Source organism: Thalassophryne amazonica, chromosome 4 (assembly GCF_902500255.1).
Source record: "Thalassophryne amazonica chromosome 4, fThaAma1.1, whole genome shotgun sequence".
Taxonomy (NCBI): Eukaryota; Metazoa; Chordata; class Actinopteri; order Batrachoidiformes; family Batrachoididae; genus Thalassophryne; species Thalassophryne amazonica.
In genome coordinates, this window is record NC_047106.1 from 106,076,554 (window position 1) to 106,091,585 (window position 15,032).

Genomic DNA, 15,032 nt, shown 5'->3' on the forward strand with positions numbered 1-15,032 from the left:
TCGATGTAAGTCTCCGTTGTGTGATCAAACGGAAACAAAACTGAAACCTAGAATAAGACTGCGCTGTGTATGAAACACTACAGAACTTTTATTTTGACACAAATTCAGGAAGTGGCTCTGCAGCTGCGCCGATTAAATGCTGTAGCTTCACCGATCACGGACTTTCCTCGTGTTGACAGCAGCGCGCGGTTCGAGAACACTGTATATTTCCATAATCTCTATAAATATGGGAAGGCCGGCCCACGCACGTCTAAACGTGCAGCGGCCCACCGGGCAAATGCCCAAAATCACAGATTATCAGTCCGAGCCTGCAGTGGTCCCTCGTTTATCGCGGGAGTTACGTTCTAAAAATAGCCCGCAATGGGCGAAATCCGCGAAGTAGACAGCGTTATTTTTTATAATTCTTATAGACGTTTTAAGGCTGTAAAACCCCTCACTACACACTTTATACACTTTTCTCAAACAGGCATTAACATTTTCTCACTTTTCTCTCGTGTGTAAACACTCTCAAAGTTCAAACCTTAGTAGAAAAATAAGACCAACCTGTTTTCAGGCCCAAACATTTGTTTGAGAAATAAAAATAGAACATTTTCCTATAAATAATTATGATGGCTTTTAGAACTAACAAATTTAATTTTAACGATCAACCTACGAGGTTGGACACATAAGAAATTATTAATAGTGACTGACCAGTATTTCACAGTTCCTCTGATCGTGCCTCTTCGTCGTGGCGCCGCTCCGCTGAAGGCCTCACTGCAGGTGTCTTTTTCCGAGTGAAGAACACAGTTATGGGTAGCTGTTGGCGCTCTTTTTTCTTCTGGCGAGAAGATTCTTATAAACAGACACGCAGAACACAATGCGCGTACTCTCCCTTTGCGGTGCCGCAACAGGTGTCCCTTCATCTCGACAGAACACCTGCCTGCTTGATGAGAACGCAGAGCATAATGCGCTGTAAAAAAAAAAACAAAAGCATGCAAAATTGGACTAAAAAAATCTGTGAAACTGCGAGGCGCTATATTTTCCAGTATTTCTTTTTCTTTCTTTTTTATTTTTATTTTTGATAACTCTCACATCCGAGGGGGCAAGGTTGATGACGTGAGGGGGCGTCGCCCCCAAACACCCCCTCGTGGCGCCGGGTCTGTTTACGCCCACAGTAAGACCATATATCCATGTAAAATAAAAAGGTCCTCATTAAAGTGGCACCTTAAAGTGGATATGACACCTAAAAAATTAGGTAAAACTGATATAAATATCAAAATATACATACAGTATAGTAAGTTGAAAGTGGTTTTAATTATTATCACTGAGAAATAAAGTTTGTACAGTTTCTCAAAAGTGTGTTTCTTGGAAAGCGTGCTGGTAGTGTTCCATCAGTGGTCACGTGATGCCGTGACATCACAGCGTGTAGAGTCCCGTCTTTGTCTGTTAGATTAACAACAGGAACAGATGGACCTCAGCATGGACAGTGATGAGATCAAGAACTTTTCTGACTCCTCTTCAAGTGTGGATTATTTCTGACTAGGATCCTGAGGATGGCGCAGCAGTGATTAGACCCTACAGATTGAAGCCGTATCTTTCGGACGAACATTCAAACAGGAGCATTCTGGCAGCGAAAATAATGCCGACGGTGTTTATGGTGGAGCCAAAGCAGAGGCAAGAGACGTGCCAATTCCGATGGATTTTGAAAGGCTGCAGAATATGGAATGGTAAGGTAGGCTTTGATTTTTGTTGCTGCTGTTTATAACACTCTAATTACTGTATAGCATTTTTGATTCGAGCGTCTGTTTACTGCCTTTGTTATTGTTCCGGAGCCGTGACAGTGTAGCTATTACTTGTGGACCACCGTCATTATCTTTGGGTTTTTGCCATTTTCGAGTGCCTGGCATTGCATTCATCCGTGTTTAGTTACGTTATTTTCACGAAAGAATAGGAAATAAACAGCGAACATGCCGCCGCCGTGTTTACATGCCGCCACCATGTTTACATGCCGCCGCCGTGTTTACATGCTGCCGTCGTGTTTACATGCCACCGCCGTGTTTACATGCCGCCACCGTGTTTACATGCCACCGTCGTGTTTACATGCCAAAGTCGTGTTTACATGCCGCCGTCGTGTTTACATGCCGCCGCCGTGTTTACATGCCGCCATTGTGTTTACATGCCACCGTTGTGTTTACATGCCGCCGCCGTGTTTATTACGTACGTTCCTTGACCATTTCAAGATTATTGTGAACATATTATTTTGGGTTGACATTTTATGTGTTCCTGTGAGCGGTGTGAGAACATGGAGATGGTAGAGGAAAGTGTCTGCTGTCGGGAGCAAATGTGGGTGTGCGAGCGGAGCGAGCGGCAGCCGGACATTTTGTGCATCACACAACACCGCGGCTTTTGATCAATCTGCCTGGACTTGAAAAGGCTAAAACCTTTCGCCCTTGTGTTTGTGCAATATGCTGCGACACACTGGTCAGGCATATTGACAAACAAGTCCCTGAGAGCTGTGTTTAATCAAAGTTTCTGCCGCTAAAAAAAGTGTAAATAACGGCCGCCAGGCGCGCGAGCCGATGCGGTCTACATGTAGTGACGTATTTTAGGCTTGGTGCTCAGCGGGAAGCCGGTCACGGGGCGTGCACATTTTTCAGTGGCGGGACGTTCAAATGTTATATATAATGGGAGAACTGCGTCCATTTTCCCAAAATGCTTAGGTTGACCGAATTGTATAACCTTTGTTACATGTAATAAGACTATGTTGTCTTTAAGTGTCATATCCACTTTAAAGTATGAAAAACAGAGAGACAATGAGATAGAGAAAGATGGAGAGAGAGATGCAGAGACAGGCAGACAAAGGAAAGAAAGAGAGCAGGGATCAGTTAAGATATAGTTTAAAATAATGTTTCAGTGGACAAGGAGATAATAGCTTATTCTGTACATATGCTGAGACAAAAGACTGCATGGACCTCGGTGATCTGAGGGAGACAGAATGCAGAGTTGAGGTCAGATGTGCCCGATTCATCTGATACTGTCTCTTCTAGAATTAAAATAGGAGCCATTTAGTAAACTCACAGTAAAGAAAAAGAACACATGTAAAGTCCACATCAGGAAAAGGTGAACCTTCACTCTAAATATGCTTTAAGGCGAAAGAAAGAGAGGCCAGGTGGGTCAAGAGAAAAGTGAGAGTGAGACCGTTTCTAAAAATTAACATTGACAGTATTGGTGTCTTAAAATAATGCATTAATTACAATTACTCTGTAAAAGTAGTCAGCTTTATAACCACCCAGGTGGATGTCAGCAAGAACACATAACAACAGCATACAGTATAGTAAACCTTTCCGTCATTACACTGTGTGATGCCATTAGTCTTATGCACATTTCAGTACCGACATGTCACATTGGTTGCGCTGTCTGCTTATGTGAAATTCATTAAAATACGATATTGCAGTGATATCTCTGTTCATTATTATATGTTACGTTTTGGTAATTTGCCAAGTATTTTTTATATTAAAATAAATTAAATGTACACTGTAAAAAATGATAGCCCCATTAAGTTAAGTGAACTTATTTCTTCTTATTTACTCCACTTGTAATGACAAGTTTAGGATATTGGAAGGATATTTAGGATATTGTTTATGTTTTCAAAATTCTGAATACTTGTATAAACCTATCCACTGTCTTCACTATTTGTGAGTTGAAACAAACCTTATCTTTAAAGTGAGTTAACTGATATTCAGTTGAATTAACTCACATTTTCAAGGCAGCTGGTGAACTTCGGTTTTAACAGTATTCCAACACTTTAACATTAATCAAGTGGAGTGGCAGTCGCACAGGGAGGGGATGGAAGCGTTGCCTCTGGGCTCAGGTCTGTATCCAGACACTCAGTCAATTGTACTCCCAAAAAATAGGGTGGAGGGAAAATTAAACATAAAATGATTTAGATTTTTCCCATAGCCTACCTGAGCGTGCCATCTCTCCAATGCTGGCCCTGATGCACTGGTCCAAGTCGGACAGCTTTTGGGTGTCTGCTGTTCTCCCTCCAGTCTGCTGCATCCCCCGTCTGGATTTTGAGATGATTTTTTTTTTTGTTTGTTTGTTTTTTTTGGTGTTATATTTTAAATTGAACCATTTCTTTTTCACCTCCTTGGTTGTGCGTCCTTCGGATACAGCATTCACTGCATGTGTGACAGCCTCCCATGCTTGCCTTTTGTTGGTGTAACCTGTACTGAAGCTACTGAATAAAATTTTCTTCCTGTGGCTGATTTCCTGCAGCAGTATGTCCACATCTGAACTTCCAATTTTTTTTATTTCCTCTTCGCCTGCTGCGCTGAAATTGATTTGCTTTTTGCTTTCGGAATTTTGGTTTCTCTTTATGAAATCTGAGTCTGCTCACAGCCGTGCAATCTCATGCCCTTTTATGGGCATTGATGGGCTGTTACTTATGCTAATCATATGTTAATTAGGCTCACCAGGCACACGCTTTCAGTTTACAAGGAGATGGGATTCATTTAAGAACACAGCTGCAAACAATTTTGCAGTTTAAGAATCTGACGTTGATGAATCTGACATTGAGTTTTCTTAAGAACCTTCTTAGGGACAGCTTTAGAAGGAATATAAGAAGATTCTTAAGAAGATATTGATGAATGAGGCCCGATGTTCCTCAGTCAGCCTTTTCCAGACTTGCCATGTCACTGACACTGGGGGCTCCCGGTAGCGCCTACTGTCAGGTTTGACCTCGCCTGGACATACAAGAAATGACACTTGAGACAAGAACTCAGACAGAGAGTTGAGATGTCTTTAGTGAGCTTTGCAAAGGGGAGACGCAGCAGAGCTTGCTATGTGCAGTTCTCCAACTGTGACATCCTCCACGAGGCTCTTTTATTGTGTGTAAAAAACAAAGATAAGGGTGGGGGCTACATGAGTCCACAGGCGTGTGGTTACAACATGTGCTATTAGTCATGTGCAGATACATATGCAATCAGCTGAAACATTCTGATCTTAGGTACAGAATGAGTGGTTTTGCTGAAGCTTGCTAAATGTCAAACCACAAACAGGCTGACCTGCAGCTGTGCTATCTATCTGGGAATATCTGACAGAAACAGTTTGCAGAATTTAAGATACAAAAGGAACAATATAAACGAGCAGATGTAATAAAAGATAATAAATGATAACATGTTTGTACAGTACATTTTATCTAACATATCCCTCCTGTTTATCGTTTATTACATCTCAACCACATCCAATACATTAATCACAACCACTTGTTAAGAACATTTTCAGTTGTAACATCATAGACGAATGCAGAGATGAATATAGTAACCAAAAACAGGAGGACAAAATGACAGTGAACCAATAATAAAGATTTTTAAATTGTTATATGGTGTCTTTTATTGTTTACAGGGTGGTGTCAGAACGCTCAGGAATATCGGCCTCGTAATCAGGTGGTTGATACGGCCGGGCATTGGCATATGGTGATTGGCGGACATCATATTGTGGTTCCTGCTCAAAATCATCAGTCGACAATGGTTGGAAATGGGTAGTTTCTCGATGGAGGTCTCACTGTACGACATTACATTGGACAATGGCGTTGGAGACTAATTTTACAACCATGGAACGGAGGCAAGGCACTATGCAGCAAAGGAAGAGTGCACAAACTGCAACAATGATCAACAGAGGGGTCAAAGCTCATAGTAGAAGTTGCCACCAACTTCCTGATGTAAACCATGACCAGAAACTCCAGCTAGGCGATGACATTGTTGCTTGGACAGAGTCACGGACCTCTGTCATCTCTTGTAGGGCTCAGGTGATGGCACCTCCATCAGCTGTGTTGTCCAGGATAAAGGTGCAGCACACTACGCTGTGCCCACCAAAGCACACACTCCACCGGAGGGTGCATCAGACGCAGGGCCCTAATTTCTTCGGCGATTGTGTTGGCCATCTCGAGTGTGGAGTTCATGAATTGCAAAAACTTCCAGCGGGTGAACTCAGCTTCTAGAGCTACGAGGTTGACCCCAACATGCGGAAGCATGCCGAATAGTGACCTCCATCCCTGATGCAATATTCTTTTATCACTAGGAATATGGCTGATATCAGACAGTTCTTGTTTAACACAAACATTATGTGGTTCACGGAACTTGACGGTGGCTACAGACCATTGGTCTTTAGGACTATGTACTACTGTCTCGTGTAAATAAATCATTCCACATCTTCCACCCCAATTGAGAGGAAGGTGAGCGTAAACGTTGGTCCCGCATAGCCAATAGTAATCAGTGAGGACTCTAGTGCCCTTCTGGGTTGGCGCTATGGCTGCACAGTAACAGCGCTTATCGTAAGGGGCCTGGGTGGTGTTACACCAGAAACGGTCTGCGTCCCTGACAAGGCGAGCCTTGTTCCATTGGGTTTTATCCTGTTTACAGGTTATATTTCTGTTGCATTCGTTTTTTGCTGTTCGATTTACATAGTCGCAGAAGGTGTAAGTAAAATTGCAGGAGTGAGGTGGAAGCCACCCAAGCAGGTTTGAGCTATTCCCAATTCCACAATAATCAAAGCTATGATAAGGCATTATATCAGTTATCAGTAAGGGGTCCTGCACCTGGGGCCATGATAACATAGGAGGTAAACCGGAACTGGTACAGTACTTTCTCACTAAGGGAGACACAGTGGTTTTGTTCAGAGGAACAGAATAATTTCCTGGGTAGGTTGACAGGCCCATCAAACAATCAGTATTAACTCGAGACGTTGGAGTAGCATGTAGTCCATTATGTGTGGTGGAAACAGGCATATGTGTACAGGTATAACAGTTGATACGGTTCACCAGATGTGAAATGTAATTCACGTAGCGCCACCACATGTTGGTATGGTAAGGGTGTTGTGGTTCGTCAGGGTGGTCGATGTATCGTTTTTTTCTTCGGGTGAGAGGTTGAACAGGGGTTGATTCATCGAGATCAGTTTCAGACGGGGGAGGTCGTTCCCACGTCTGCCACAGTAGGTATCCCAGTAGACAAAAACATGCTAAAATCACAACACACCAGACTGTCTGCCAGACTCGCCCACAGCCACGGCGCCTGGCACGTGGGTTGGGCGTATTCTGCGGATCAGCCATTGGTGCTAGGCCACAGCGTCACCTATAAGCCACTCTAAGTGAGTAAGGATCTCCCTGCTTCACTGACGTTGAGACGAGACACCACTATACAGTGAATCCCCTTTGTAGTCAGACTTCCCCTTTACTCGTTTGTGGTTATAGGCACACGCTGCAGTTTACAGTGACTTAGATGTATCCATGACGGTCTTTCAGTGATCTTCATGGCTGTTGGTGTGGTCAGCAATACTTGGAACGGGCCTTCCCACCGTGGGCTGGACCAGTTTTTCCTTTTTATGACCTTGATAAACACTTAGTCTCCTGGCTTCACTGTTTTGGTATCCTGTGGAGACAGAGAATCAGTCGGCAGTAACTGTGCTTTTAACACATCTTTTTCCTGAAGAATGTTTTTCATAAAATCTTCTAAGGTCAATTCGTCATCTGCCTTTTGTAAATCTGATCCAAAGTGTGGGAGGCGATAAGGTCTACCATGCAAAATCTCCAAAGGTGATGGCCCTTGTGGCGTGGGTGTGATGTGCATATATAATTTTACCAGGTCCAGACATTCAGGCCAGGGTCGTCTTGTTTCGGCCATGGTTTTCCTGAGCCTGGACTTGATAGTCCCATTAGTTCGTTCCACGAGTCCTGCACTGTGGGTGATATGCACAATGTTTTAACTGAATGCCCAATGTTTGTGTCAGGTGTTGTATCATGGTGTTGACAAAATGCGCGCCGTTGTCACTGTAAATCTTTTCCTGTATTCCATATGCAGGAATGATTATTTTGCACAATGCCTTTGCAACTGTTAAGGCATCTGCATGTTTTGCAGGAACAATCTCGACCCATTTGGAGAAGGCGTCAATCAAAACCAGACAAAATTTATATGGACCACTCTGATTCAATTCGATAAAGTCCATGTGTATCATCTGGAATGGGTACTGGGGTACAGGAAAACGGCCTCGTTTGGGTCTCAGGTTTCCCTGTGGGTTGTTTTTGATGCAAATCAGGCAATTTCTGCAGTATGTTTGCACATACACATTAAAACCAAAAGTTGAAAAAACACGATTTACTTGTGATACCATCCCTCCCGTTCACACATGGCACTGCCCATGTGTCACCATGGCGGCAGTATGAAACAAGGATTTAGGCAGGATAGGTTTGTCCTGGTAAATGTACAAATCATCATGAAGGAGAGCACTTTTGTCAGCCATGAATGTTTTTCATTGTGTGAAGCGTCATGTTGGCGTGATTTGAGTACATCAAGGTCAATGAATGGTGTGGATGTTAGGGTACTAGAGTAGTTGTTAGAAACACCATGATGGCCAGCAGCAGCTTCTTTTGCAACAAAGTCAGCTAAGCGGCTGCCATTGGAGACATAATCAGTACCCTTGGTGTGTGCTGCACATTTGCAAAGTGCAAGAGCAGAAGGGAGAGTGATGGCATGCAGTAAATCAGTTAAAAGTTTGGCATGTGTGACGGGCTTGCCTGTGGAGGTAACCATGCCACGGCGTTCCCATTGCTTAGCAAAGAAATGTACAGTAGAGAAGGCATACTGACTATCAGTGTAGATAGTGACTGGTTGTCCTTGTGCAAGTGTGCAGGCTCTTGTAAGTGCAATCAGTTCGGCAGCTTGTGCAGACGTGTGACAGCAGTTGACGTGCTTCAACAATGTGGTCAGGTAATTTCACGACAGCATATCCTGTTTTTGTTTCTCCTTTTTCATCTTTGAAACAAGAGCCATCAACAAAAAATGTTTCACCTTCTTGCAGAGGGACATCAGTAAGATCTGGTTGGGGAAGTTGCAATTGAGTGGTTTCAGCCACACAGTCATGTGGTTCACCACAGTCAGCTGTTGGCAACAAGCTGGCTTGGTTCAAAGTAGAACATCTTTCAATCGTGATATGGCTGTGAGAGTAATGTATGTGTTTAGCTAATCTGCCTAGCTGGGCTCAAAAAGGTCAGTTCCAACTGCAAGAGCAACACACTCACTCCATGTGGGACTTGGAGAATGAGTGGGTGAAATAGAACAATGTCTGTAGTTGCTGTTACTGCCATGGCTGCTGCACAAACGGCTTGCACACAGGGGGGTAAAGCCTGTGCTACTGGGTCTAGCCGCTTTGAATAATAGCCCACAGGTTTATACTTGCCTCCATGTGGTTGTAGCAAAACGGCAGACAAACCATTTAAAGAATCCACCATAAGGCTGAAAGGTTTAGCATAGTCTGGCGGAGAGAGAACGGCGGAATCAATTAGTTCTCGTTTCAAATGTTCAAATTGGGCTTCAGCTTCTGAGGTCCAAATGATAGTGTCAGTCATTGCCATGGGGGTTGAGTAAATCAGACCGGATGGAGTGATAAAGGAAGTTTTACTTTAATTACTTTCTTTGATCCTTATCACACGATGTGCATTTCACAGCTTTAACTTTATAATGTAAACACTGTGGCCCCCTGTAACAGATCAAATGCAACTGACTATTGTTTATTGTGAAATCATTTAAGCCTTAATAATCAATGCAAGGTCTGAGTCTTGTCCTTTTCAATAAAAAGAGAATCCAGCCCCAGCAGGTGATAAAGAGGATTGGATTATACCGCTGGCTAGACTCTCCTGAAAGTAACTTTCAATTGCTTTGCTTTTAGGTGCAGACACATAGTACAGACATCCCTTGGGGAAGGTAAAGATCAAAAGATCAATTGCAGAATCATTAGGCTAGTGTGGTGGCAACAAAGTTCACCTGTCCTTACTTAACAGTTCTTTAAGGTCATGATACTCCTCTGGAACATGTGCAAGGTCAATAGGGTATGTCGCCAACTGCTGATGTTCTTTGAGAAACTTAACTTTAATGAATTGGAAGCAGCACAGCTCAGTGAGAGAACAATGAATTCATTGTTATAAATTAATATCAATAAATAATTAAATGATTGGAACCAGTTTTGTAAAATACATGTAACATCCATCCATCTTTTATACTGGCTTACTCCAGTTAAGGGTCATGGGGTGGCTGCAACCTATCCCAGAAGTCATGGGGTGTGAGGCTGGATGCACCCTGGACAGGATGGCAATCTGTCGCAGGGTATACATGTACCATGAATGATTTTTTTTTTTTTTTTTTTTTTGCTTGAAAACAATTCTCATTCTGACAACACTAAGGCTAACACAGAAAACCTTTCTGACTTTGACAGCCCACCACTGAATCTGTCTCACTCACTTACAAGGTACATTTACGTTGTACATGGATCATAATATTCTGAATTTAATCTGCTTAAGACCACATTCTGAAACGGGCTGTCAAAAGAGACAAGCAGGCATACAGCCCTTCCTCAACAATATGGATGCATACAGTAACGTATTCAAACTTTGTTTTTAGAAGGAAGACAAAAATAAGTTGTTAACAAGAGCAATCACAGATTTCTGACATCCACCAATCCGGATCCAGATCCAAACTTCAGTGGAATCTTCCATGCCCTAATAGTGGAGGAGGTTATGGTCAAGTGGTTAAGCATTGGGCTTGAGACCAGAGAATCCTTGGTTCAAAATCACTGGAAACCCTAAAAATTGGTCCGCCCTGCCTTCAACTGTGCATGTGTCATTTTGGACCTCAGCAGCTCATCTGAGACATAGTCTCTTCTCCCAAAGCGATCAAATGGATGAATGGAATTATACCATCAGATGACAAAGTAAAACCTCTTAAATCATTCTAAAGTCATTTTTAAGCAGAAACAAGGCTGTTTTAAGCAGAAATGAGGTGATACTCTGTGACATTTTGAAATGACCAACATGCAATGAACGCATCAGCTAGCAGCTCATGTAGCCACAGTGCTCTGATCGCTTCCTCTGTCCTTTATGATGAAATACGAGGTCTGTTAGAAAACTATCCGACCTTTTTATTTTTTGCAAAAAACATATGGATTTGAATCACGTGTGATTGCATCAGCCAAGTTTGAACCTTCATGCGCATGCGTGAGTTTTTTCACGCCTGTTGGTTGCGTCATTCGCCTGTGAGCACGCTTTGAGTGAGGAGTGGTCCACCCCCCTTGTCAGGTTTTTATTGCGAGTAAAATGTCTGATGATTTGGAGCTTTGCTGCATCAAATTTTTCCAGAAACTGTGAGAGACAGCCAGGTGGACACCATTCGGAAAATTCAGATGGCTTTCAGGGACGATTTTATGGGAATCACACAGATTAAGGAGTGTTACAGTTGGTTTAAAGACTGCCCACAGCGGCTGAGAGCGCACCGCGCTCCGAGCGCCGATGGACAGGCTGAAACAACCAGATCATTTCCAAAGTGAAGGCTGTGTTGATCCGGGACATCGTCTGACTACCACAGAAATGGCAGAAGACGTGGACATCAGCACTTTTTCAGCACATTCCACTGTTACAGGAGTTTTTGTCATGAAAACAGGAGCGGAGGAATGCACCACAGAGCGGGACAAAAGCACCTCCGTGATGGTCTCACAGGACAGCTTTCAGATGGCTTTCGGTGGCTTTTCAGTCGTGTGATTATCCGAGAAATTGTGGATGAGCTGGACATGCCAGAACATGTCCTGTGAGGCTTCATCACGACGTTGCTTTGCGCCATGCGGCTCCGTCCCGACACGCGAATTCCTCCGCATGTCTGTCTCAATGTGCCGAAAAAGTGCTGATGTTCACGTCTTCTGCAGTTTCTCTGGTAGTCAGACGACATCCCGGATCAACGTTCGGCGTTCAGTTTGGAAATGAACGCCACATTCCACTGTTACAGGAGTTTTTGTCATGGAAAGAGGAGCGGAGGAATTCACGTGTCGGGACGGAGCTGCATGGCGCAAAGCAACGCCGTGATGAAGCCTCACAGGACATGTTCTGACATGTCCAGCTCATCCACAATTTCTCGGATAGTCACACGACTGAAAAGCCACCGAAAGCCATCTGAAAGCCATCCTGTGAGACCAACACGGAGGTGCTTTTGTCCCGCGCCATTCGCGGCTCTGTGGCGCATTCCTCCGCTCCTCTTTCCATGACAAAAACTAATGTAACAGTGGAATGTGCCGTAAAAGTGCTGATGTCCATGTCTTCTGCCATTTCTGTGGTAGTCAGACGATGTCCGGGATCAAAACAGCCTTCACTTTGGAAATGATCTGGTCATTTCAGCCTATCAATTGCCGCTCGGAGCGCGGCGCGCTCTCAGCCGCTGTGGGCGGTCTTTAAACCGGCTGTAAAACTCCTTAATCTGTGTGATCCTCATAAAATCGTCTCTGAAAGCCATGTGAATTTTCCGATTGGTTTTCAACTGGCTGTCTTTCACAGTTTCTGGAAAAATGTGATGCAGCAAAGCTCCAAATTGTTCAGACATTTTACTCGCTATAAAAATCCGACAAGGGGGGTGGACCACTGCTCACACAAAGCCTGCTCAAAGGCGAATGACGCAACCGACAGGTGTGAAAAAACTCACGCATGCGCACAAAGGTTCAAGCTTGGCTGATGCAATCACACGTGATTCAAATCCATATGATGTTTCGGATAGTTTTCTAACAGACCTCGTAATGCTGAATTTAGGTGGAAATGATTGTTTCACAAAAGTTTCAGCTATCTGTTGCTGAGCTAGATGATGGCTGGAGTGCAGTTTTAAGCTGAAACAAGGTGATAATCCGTGAACTGCTCCTAGTGACACATGCACAGTGAAGGCAGGGTGACAGGGGGACCGTTCAGCCGTGTAAGAGTGTTCCATGATGCATAACACAAATCCAAAATGATCCAAAATGTCCTAACCTAACTGTTTTTCAAAATGGCTGTCAGAGTTGTTCAGAGTTGGACCTGAAAAGAACAACTACTCACACAGAAATGATCACGCAAGAGACACTGAATTTCTTTGTCCTGTACAGGAGAGGACCAACGAGAAGCTCCTTCAGAAAGAACTGTCGTCTGTCCTAAAGGTCCTGCCCATTTGCCTCTCCTTTTTATTGAATATCGTTACATACAGCATATAGGAGTGACAATATCACAAAACAATGGAAAAACACAAAGTCTGGTCTCACCTTGATATGAAAACTGTTATGGCTTTTGAGCCCTCAGTCTCCTAAGCTTTCCATAACAATGTCCAGCCCTTGAACCGTGTTCCAGTTACAATGCTCTTCTTCAAGGCTGAACCATTAATCAAAAGTACACATCTGCAATTTGCCAAACATGACCTTAGCCAACCAGTCTGACATTCTGGCAAAACAATCTGCACATTGAATGGTCAAAGATCATCTGCTCACTTTTCTCGTTTGACAGTCTTAATGATCACTTGAACCATTCAGCGTATATGATTGCTTTTGACACTAAGTAATTATTTAAAGGAATAATGGTACATGAACTTTCACACATGCATATACGTATATATGAAAAATAGAGAACAGAATCAAAGACATGATTACAGAGAGTACATCAAAGTGAAGACATTAATATCTGATAATACATATATTGACAATATAGAGAAGAACCCTGTCATTCTTCCCCCCTGTTTATCAAATTTAATATCTACACGCCTAACATTATCATTGTAGAAATATCAAAAACTTACAAACAGTGTACTTAACCACCAATTTTCCCTGTCGGGACGGGGTGACATAATTCAGTCTCCGATAGCAATAACGCAACATAGTAATGGTCCAGCAATAAGCCATCAACTGTGGTGGAAATCATCCGTTGAACCATTGATCAAGCAAGAGGAATCATACAACAAATCATAACACGTAGTAAGTCAAGTCAGTGGTTTCCATCAGATACATACCCGTTGAACACCATTTCTTTGTATAAATATTTAAAGTGATTGATATTTGGACATCATTGGAGTTTCTCAGGTAGCTTATTCCAATTGTTTAGGACACAAACAGAGACATAGAAGCATTTCCTGGTCGTCCTTGCGCCCGCAACTTTAAAATGATACAAATCCCTTAAATCATATATTCCTTCTCTTTGCATAAAATATCCTTGAATTCTGAAAGGTACTTGCTTTTGTTTTACTTTATACATCAATCGAACAGTCTTAAATTAAATCATGTCATGGAGTTTTAAAATCTTTGATTTAATAAACAGTGGATTGGTATGATCCCGATAACCTGCATTATGAATTATTCTTAATCCTCTTTCGTTTTTTTCTCTCTCTCTAAGGTTGAATAATGGTTGTACTGCAGTGTTGTAGTTATTGCCTTATACGTCAGCACCATAAGTCAAGTAAGGTGCAATCAGTGTGCAACACAGAGTATGTAGTGCTTTCTCTCGACTATGTTGGATATGTGCTGTCTAGCTGATCCTGACATCAATGACCACCTCTAACGACTTGTTCTCTCTGACAGGTTCTACATTTACTCCCTGTATGTTTAACTGTATTTGTTCATCCTTTTTATAGTTTCCAAATAACATTGTTTTAGTTTTTTAGACCAACTTAGTGACAGTTTGTTCATATCGAACTGAACCAACTCTTCAACTTTATCATCTTCGATCCCAGATCATCTAATAATTGTTACGAATTATCTCCCGAACAAAATAAGTTTGTATCATCTGCAAATTCACTCTAAACAGATCTGAGACTTTACATAAATCATTGATATACAATATGCATAACTTATAACTTTGATGCCAACACAGAACCCTGAAGAACTCCACAAAAGAAAAAACTCTGTGTTTATTAATCGCTTCTATTGCATCTTAACCTATATTGACTATCATTAAGCAGGTTGCGTTGTCCAATAATCTGTTTTTGCAAAGTTTTTCTGCTGTTTTTGAAAAGACACATGCATATATACTCAACAAAAATATAAACGCAACACTTTTGCTTTGCTCCCATTTTGTATGAGATGAACTCAAAGAACTAAAACTTTTTCACATACACAATATCACCATTTCCCTCAAATATTGTTCACAAACCAGTCTAAATCTGTGATAGTGAACACTTCTCCTTTGCTGAGATAATCCATCCCACCTCACAGGTGTGCCATATCAAGATGCTGATTAG